General features: G+C 33.4%; 1 long non-coding RNA gene across 2 annotated transcripts; it reads right to left on the reverse strand.

Moving 5' to 3' along the window:
- Nucleotides 1-5,148: 5,148 nt before the first annotated feature.
- On the reverse strand, nucleotides 5,149-8,026 carry LOC111875970 (uncharacterized). 2 transcript variants are annotated; one of them, XR_002844869.3, is made up of 4 exons: nucleotides 7,778-8,026; nucleotides 7,540-7,674; nucleotides 6,018-7,446; nucleotides 5,149-5,632 (listed from the first exon to the last, which is right to left on the reverse strand). It is a non-coding gene; the product is annotated as an uncharacterized LOC111875970 (long non-coding RNA). The 2 variants fall into 2 exon arrangements; XR_008230213.1 differs by having other exon boundaries at nucleotides 5,149-7,446; nucleotides 7,778-8,018.
- Between the last annotated feature and the right edge of the window lie 251 nt (nucleotides 8,027-8,277).

The raw sequence follows: 8,277 nt of genomic DNA on the forward strand, positions 1-8,277 counted from the left end.
GTGCGAGGGTATAGTGACGCCAGTTTCCAGACCGACAGGGACAACTACCGTTCGCAGTCGGGATGGGTCTTTACCCTTAATGGAGGAGCGGTGACTTGGAAGAGTTCCAAACAGGAAACTGTAGCTGATTCAACATGCGAATCAGAGTACATTGCAGCGAACGAAGCGTCAAAGGAGGCAATATGGTTGAAGAACTTCATTGGTGATCTTGGAGTTGTGCCTGTTATAAAGGAGCCCATGGAAATTTTCTGTGATAATGAAGGAGCGGTTGCCTTGACCAAGGAACCAAGGGATCATGGTAGATCTCGTCATATCGACAGAAAATATCACTTTATTAGACATCGAGTAGAAGAAGGACACCTCGTGGTTAAGAGGATATCATCAGAAGATAACCCAGCAGATCCGCTTACGAAGGGACTGAGCAGGGTTAAGCACTTGCAGCATGGTAGGAGTATTGGGCTGAAGGATGATATTAGTTTAGATTAGATAGTTTTAGAAACATGTAATAGATAAATGTAATTGATATTTGATGATTAAATAAAGGAGTATTATTTATAAGTAAAGTTACTGTCTTATGTTAATTGTTGACTTCCAGAATAATTGAGTTTATTAAGAATAATCGAATTATTCAAACAGTCCACAATCGTTCATATGTTGGAAGTAGGTATGAATGAAGATTGTCATGAATTGGTGTGAAGATTGTCTAAATGGTATTAGACATAGCAAAGGTTTGCTGCAACGATCATGAGTGCTTATGAACAAGTTTTGAGCATTGGAATAAACCCGCGCTTGCTGGAATCACTTTGGAGTGATCGCAAGACGATAATATCGTATGGTCTTAAAACCTAGATATATGGTTTATTATTTACGAATTGGTTGTACATTGATAATGTGAAACCGCATCAGTAAATTGATGTCATAAAACGCATTGTTGTGTATAGTTGATTAGTCGATAAGTAAATGCATATAAGTCGAAGTTTATCTGTTACTTTTATCCTAAGAGGGTAAAAGCGATATCACGGCCGCTTGATGATTTGATTTGACTTATGTTCCGGGCCCGGTCAGGACTGAATTGATGTGTTCAATTAAGTTCTATGTCGAATAAATCTGAGATCGAGAAAATAGTTGCTGGACAATAAGTATGACTATCGTCTGCACGATATCAAAACAGAGGACTGTACGATCCCTTATCTAAAGGACAGGTTACTGATAAGATCAGAGTTGACAATGTCTTCGAGAGCTACGATTGCTAATCGGATTGTGTTTGCGTTTATAGTTACTAGACTTATCCAAGTGGGACATACGATAATAGGTCATTAGAATATGACACATCATTCCATTGTAGTAATAAAAGAACTTATCTTAAGTTCGTATCCAGTTAGGATCGAGATTGTGACTTGAAGGTCATAATCTGGAGTCTAACGTGAGATAGGGAGCAAGTGCAAGATCGAGCACCGCCTACAGTCAAGGAGTCCAAGAGTTAGATACTCATTCGAAGAAACAAGGAAGTTACGATTATTACCTAGGATGAAGAGATAACGTTTGGAGTCATTATACTGCCTTATTTCATTGATGATTCCGGGACGTAATCATCCTAAGAGGGAGATAATTGTAACGCCGTAGATTCGGGCTAGTCAATTTAGAGATAATATGGGTCGAAAATAACTTTTCGACAAAAGATTATTTAGAATAAATAATCTTAACCAAGTTGTAGAATACTTATCAAGGGTTCCGTACATATAAAGAACGCCGAAATCCGAGTTATAACGAAGAAGTTATGGTCCGTCGAAGTTTTACGGCAAAACCGGCATGACACCGGGAGACGTAAATAGTGAATTTACGATGGAGGATTTTTTAGCCTTATAAATAAAAACAAAAGTTTTAGTATACGTTAAACCAATAACATACAAAAAAAAAAAAAAAAAAAAACGCCCAAGGTAAAGCACAAGGGGCAAGCAGTTGACTCTTTCACTCGGACTCACTCGCAACTCCAGGAGCGACCCCTCGGTTCCTAACAAGCTAAGCACCTACCCCACTGGCCTAGGGAACTACGATTTATTCTGGAATAATCTTTTTAGGAGGGAAAATTTTACATATTTCTGAATCTAACTTCGTATGAGGGTGTTATGAAATTTCTAAGATTTGGCTTAGCAGTGCACAACCCGAAACTCGAATTTTAGATCGAGCGGTTTTTGGCCTACGCGACCTAAATGAGAATTGAAGATCTCATTAATAGGAACTCAACGGTAAAAAGACAGACGGAAACAAAGTCTGTATGTAGAAGTTATGAATTTTACGCGGACATTTAACAATATAATCTCCTCCTACTGTTAAAATTAATATCAGTCGAGAATTAGCCGACGGAGTAAAAAGAAAAGTTGTAGATTTTATTTTTACCTATGTGTGGATATAAATAACGTCAAAAATGGAGCTCGTATGCGAAAGTTATGGACGAAGCTTAGTCTTTACTTTTCGAGCGTGGCGAATTCAATACAGTTTTGTAAATCCTAGATAGAATGAGAATTAGCCAACGAGGTCTAAATGAAAGTTGTAGTACTCGTAAATACCAACGTGTGGATATAAATAACGTCCGAAACATATCTCGTATGCGAAAGATATAGACGAAGCTTAGTCACTACTCTTCGTGCGCGATAAATACGATACAGTTTTTGTAAATCTGAGATAGAAGGAGAATTATCCGACGGGGTCTAAATGAAAGTTGTAGTACTCGTAAATACCAATGCGTGGATATAAAGAACGTAGAAAAAGGAGCTCGTACGCAAAAGATACGGACGAAGCTTAGAGGCTACTTTACTATAAAATTCCTATAAATAAGAGATGAACTCTTCATAATTTCTTCACACCATAAACATTTCTTTCTTTCTCTAAATTCTCTCTAACCTCCCTAAACCCCTCGCAAGTCTAGGGAACCTCCCTAGCACGAGAAGAAAGCCCCGGAGCACTCGACGGCTCCGAGAAGAAAAGCTTTCGGCTCGTAAACGCTGCTCCAGCGAAGCTCGGTTTTTAATAAAAACCCGTTGTAAGTGATCTACGCCTATACTATATTTAATATAGCTTTTATTTAATTATAGTAACATTATTAGGACCTTAAAATAATTATTTGGGCTATTATTATGAGTTATATTGAGTGTTATTTAACGCTTATATAATAGTAATAATAGCTAGACTATTAATTAGTCGCGGTGTTACCTGCATTACTTCCTAACAAGGGTCACCAGAACTTGAAAAGTAGCATTGGATTTGTTCTAGTCTTGACAAGTATCGTCTGATTTCCTAACACGGCCACTTAACTTTTTTTGGTGCATTATTAATCCTTAAACTTGTCTTTTAGTTTAAAACATACCATTATGAGCGGTAATAGAGGACTTTTCCGGTTTCCGACGTCTTTTTCGGCCAAGTATGATTTTTCTTGTCATCTTCTTCGGACAAAATGAATTTTCCGGAGATATGAGTTCTTAACATATTTTTCAGATTTCTTGTTTCTCTCTTTCTTTTTTTATTCTTTGAAACAAACCCATAAATCAGGGTTTAGATACACAATCACATATCTAGAAATCGAACTGAAACCCTTGAGTATTTGAAACAATTTCATAACTCAAAAAAACCTTTGAACTTCAAATATGAAAAATGGTGTTTTTGAGCAGCTCTTAAAATGATTTTCCAAAACTCGTAAACCCTTGAACTCACAATTTTCAGGAACTTCATGATCGTGTTCTAAGGTTTATCATTGATGGTGTTTACGATTTTAGGAACATATGATTTTAGTGGGTTTACTATTTCAAGACCGTGTTCTAGAGTTTCTTAAAAACAAGTTCTTTAAGTTCTAAGATCTTGAGTTCCAAATCTCATGTTCATCTGATTACCAGAAAATTTTGAAGATTTTGTGTTCACCAGATGGCCGGAAAACAGAAGAAAGAAATAGGATGAAGAAAAAAGAAGATAACCGTCGGAAAGTCGAGTCTTGCTGAGAAATCTATTTTGGCAAGAGAAGACGAAGGAGATGTTGTAGAAGGAGATGTGATGGAGAAGATGACTTCCAGAGCCCTTACAAGTGTGTTCCAGATCTGATGTATTCCAGATCTGATGTGTTCGGAGAAGATGTGGTAAGAGAAGATGACTGAATATGTCGTCGGAGCTTGCATCCGCCGAAAATGTCGTCGAATGTGGAATTCAAACCCCCTAAAATAGGTTTTACCTACTATTATCAGTCATATGTGTATCATCTTTAATAAATGAAGGTTTTTTTTGCCATATGTCATCTTGTTCATCATTTTGACACTTGTCATTTTGTGAGAATTTTAAAAATTTTATTTTCCACTTGTCATTTTTTAGGGATTTGAATTTTCTTAAAATAAAATTGTAATGGGTTCTATAAGGAAATAAAATCATTCCTATTAATTTGGTAATATAATCTCATAAATACTTCAAACGTTTTAGTTTCTTTTGTAAATTTTCAGAAGATTACATTATGTTATGTAAAGTATTACATTATAAAATACTAGGTTAAAACCCGTGTGATACACGGATTAACAAATTAAAATACCAAAACTAATACATAATAAGTGGTTTGCAATAAAAAAAAGCAACAATATTCAAATCTATTTGGATGGCATGCTATAGTTTGGTAATTTTTTAAAATACAATGTTACAACAGGAAAAAATAAAAGTGTGATGCTATAATAAATAAATCAACAAAAATACGTTGTCATTTCTTGTCAATTATATAATGCCTTAATGAAGAAAATAATAAGAAAAATTGTGATTCAATTTGAGTCTTAAAAAAGTCATGGCTAAATAACTTGAGGACCTAAAAAGATGCAACAAACTTTAGCAACCAACTCTTAAATGCATAGCACCAACCAACACTTTAACAATGAGACTGACTGGGAATTATGAAGCAATCACCACAAAAGCCCCAATGACATTGATCGTCAGAAGACATTTGTAGAGACACAAGTATAATGCTATAATTGGGTATATTTCACAATACATTGTTGTAATACACAATCAATTTTTTTACATTGTTATTTTTTTTAATATAGATTAAAAAGGATTTAACGCAAAATGTACTATGCAGTGGAAACTACGGATAAGAAAAAAAAATATTGATAATTAAAAATCAAAAGATATATAAAATTTTATTAAATTAATAAGATATAAGTTTTTTTGTCTAAATTTTTAATTGTCTAAATCATTGAGTGCTCTATTTGAGTTTCACAACTATCAATACAATATTTCAACTTACTCCTAATGTGTCCGATTGTCCACAACTCCTAAATTTCTTAATGGCCTTATAAAACCTTAGCTAAATCACGAATATGCAAGAAGTCACAACTGGGCATGAACATTCAAATGTTCCCCATTTTTAAAATTCAAACGCATGATGTTTTCTTACTGTGGTCCTATAGTTAACAGAAATACTTTAATAACACATGACAGTCAACCCTCCAATGTTAATACATGTACATTAAACATATATGATGAAAGGAGAAATAATTACTTACAGAATGAATTTCTCCAAACAGCAAAATACATATATTTTTCACATGGACAATGACTGTACAAAAACCCGTTAACCTATGCCACATCATACAGGTAATTTATGTCTAACCTGCAACCAACCAGATATAAAAATTTAAATTAGTGATAAATATTGAGCAAACAACACTACTATTAATTCATTACTACTCGGAAAGATAAATATTTTTTGTTTGTTTAGGTCTTTAGTACTAAGAAAACAAATTTCAAGATACCAATTACAAAAGGAAAAAAACATTATGTTGTCAAGGGAATATAATATAGGAAATGTATTTGTAATTCTCGGGTTTCATATCTATCAATATGGTGTCAAGGGAATGTGATTACCAATTACAAAAAGGTAAAAATCTCTGACGCCGTCTAAGTTTTGATAAAATATATAATTATTTAGTAATTAACATGACAAAATAAATAATAATAACAATAAAAAACTCCAACAAAATATCAACTTTTTATACCTGAATGGCTACCAAGTATCTTCTTATCCGTTGTTTTAGCCAAACATACTACATGTGGTATAATCTGTCAAAAATTCTTAATACATAATTTAAAAAAAAATAATAAGAAGTAAATGCTTATGCCTAAAATATCATTTTTTGGTTTAATGGATTTCTAACCTTTAACACCAAGATTCACCAGCCTATTTAAGTGACTATTTAACTTTACCTTGACCACCATCATGTTTAATTGTTTATCAATCTTTGACATTTCTAGTGAGAAAAAAAAATATTTATAATTCGAAATCTTAAAAACTAATAAATATTTTTGATTTTTTTTTATTAATTTACCCATTACAACTACATACATTTCTTAATTGATAATAGCGTGTAGTTTCATTTTTTTTGCCTTTCAAAGTACATTGCTATAATTGGTCAATTTGGTCATTTTGACATTTTTTTTTCTTTTTTGTCATGTGGACCTCTGAATTACTATAAAAAAGAACCTCTTACTAATATGAAACTCTCGGAAAAAATGGCATAATTTATCTTTTCTTATGTTAATTTGGCCGACTTAAACTGAAAAAAAAAACAATATAATGATATGAAGCTTTTAAAACAGAAAATAGAATTTATAAAGGTTATTTTATTTTTTCAAGTGTTCAGGTTAGTAACCTAGTTTCAAATAATGTATTACCATTTTTGACTTTGAAAAGATTTAAAAAGTCACATTTGTTATTGTTGTCTCTATTTCATGATACACACAACTTTGAGCAATTTGTGATTAACTTTACAAATGAGAATTTGCAGCAACATTTCAACCAGATAATTATTTTTAAAATAACTAACTATTAGCATGAGTTGTTTGAACAACGACATGCCTTTAAGATAGAGCAAAAAGAATAAAAAAAGAGGCTATCAATTGGAGTTACATTCAATTTGTTGATACCCAAGATGTTCTAGATCTCATCGAAAAGGTATAGTCACTTTCAACTACATTTATTTATATTTTTCATTATTTCAACCATAAAACTCTAAAGTTGTATCTATATTGCAGAAACCTGGTAGTATCATTGCTTATCTTGATGAAGCTTGGTATAACAATAAGATTAATTATAAGCTAGTGCAGATTTAAGATGTCTTTGTTATACACAATAGCAATAGACAAATAAACCACACAACAGCAACATAGAAATCATTATCAGACACACAACTTAAGAAAAATATTTACCTGATGGCAGATGATACTTGGATTACTTACTTTGAAAATACGAATGTTACCAGAATCAGGGAGACCGTGGTAACACCAGATGATATTTGGATGATTTTGACCCTTTCTCTCCTATCTGTAGAATTAAATTCAATTTTGGTCAAAAAAAGGCTATCGAGCTCAGAACAGTGCCAAGGCGGCCGAAAGTTCCCCATCCTCATGAATACACACTTTCGTTACCTTCTCGGATAAAATAAAATCAAATCCGTACATTAGATACAATTTAACAAAAGTAATGAATAGAGATACAAGTTGTAGATGAGGTTTCATTACCAGTGAAGTTGAAGAAGAAAGTGCACAATCAAAACTGATATACCGAGAACCCCAAATGTACGCACATCCAACACTCGAGCATATAATATTGAGAACGATATAGATTTCCATATGATGTTTCAGAAAATCAAAAACCTGCATTGAAAAGCAAAATTGGGAGAGCCAAAACCGGAAGAAGCCTAATCTAAACAAAAGTATAGAGATATATTTTTGGAATGAAGCGGCTGATTTTTTATACCTAGGGTTACAAAAAGAGAATAAGGAGCTAGAATTAATGGATTGCCATGGAATTAAATCCGATCTTGCTAATCAATGAGTGCTGATTTTGGAATGGAGAAATGTTTAGGGATTTGACGTGTTTTAAAATTTCAATCACTAATTTGGTTTCCAAAAGTATTGGAGAAATTGGAGAAGAAACGGTTGAACAATACAAGATTTCCTAATTTCTTGCTGAATTTTTTTGGATACTATCGATTAGTCATAATATGTTTGACTTTAAGGGAAAGTATGGAATTTAAGTTTGACGTTTTGAGCGGGAAAATTAGTTTGGGAGGGGCTTAGCAATACAAAAATCTACTTATTTATTAGCTCAGGGGATTTTATTGTAACAGCCCGAAATCTCAGGTATTGTTTAATTATGTTTTTGGGGTGAGTTGAGAGGGGACTCGGCGAGTTGGAGCCTAGACTCGCCGAGTAGGATCGCAGACCTGGTCGCGGGTCCGCGACTGGACTCGACGA

Source organism: Lactuca sativa, chromosome 1 (assembly GCF_002870075.4).
Source record: "Lactuca sativa cultivar Salinas chromosome 1, Lsat_Salinas_v11, whole genome shotgun sequence".
Taxonomy (NCBI): domain Eukaryota; kingdom Viridiplantae; phylum Streptophyta; class Magnoliopsida; order Asterales; family Asteraceae; genus Lactuca; species Lactuca sativa.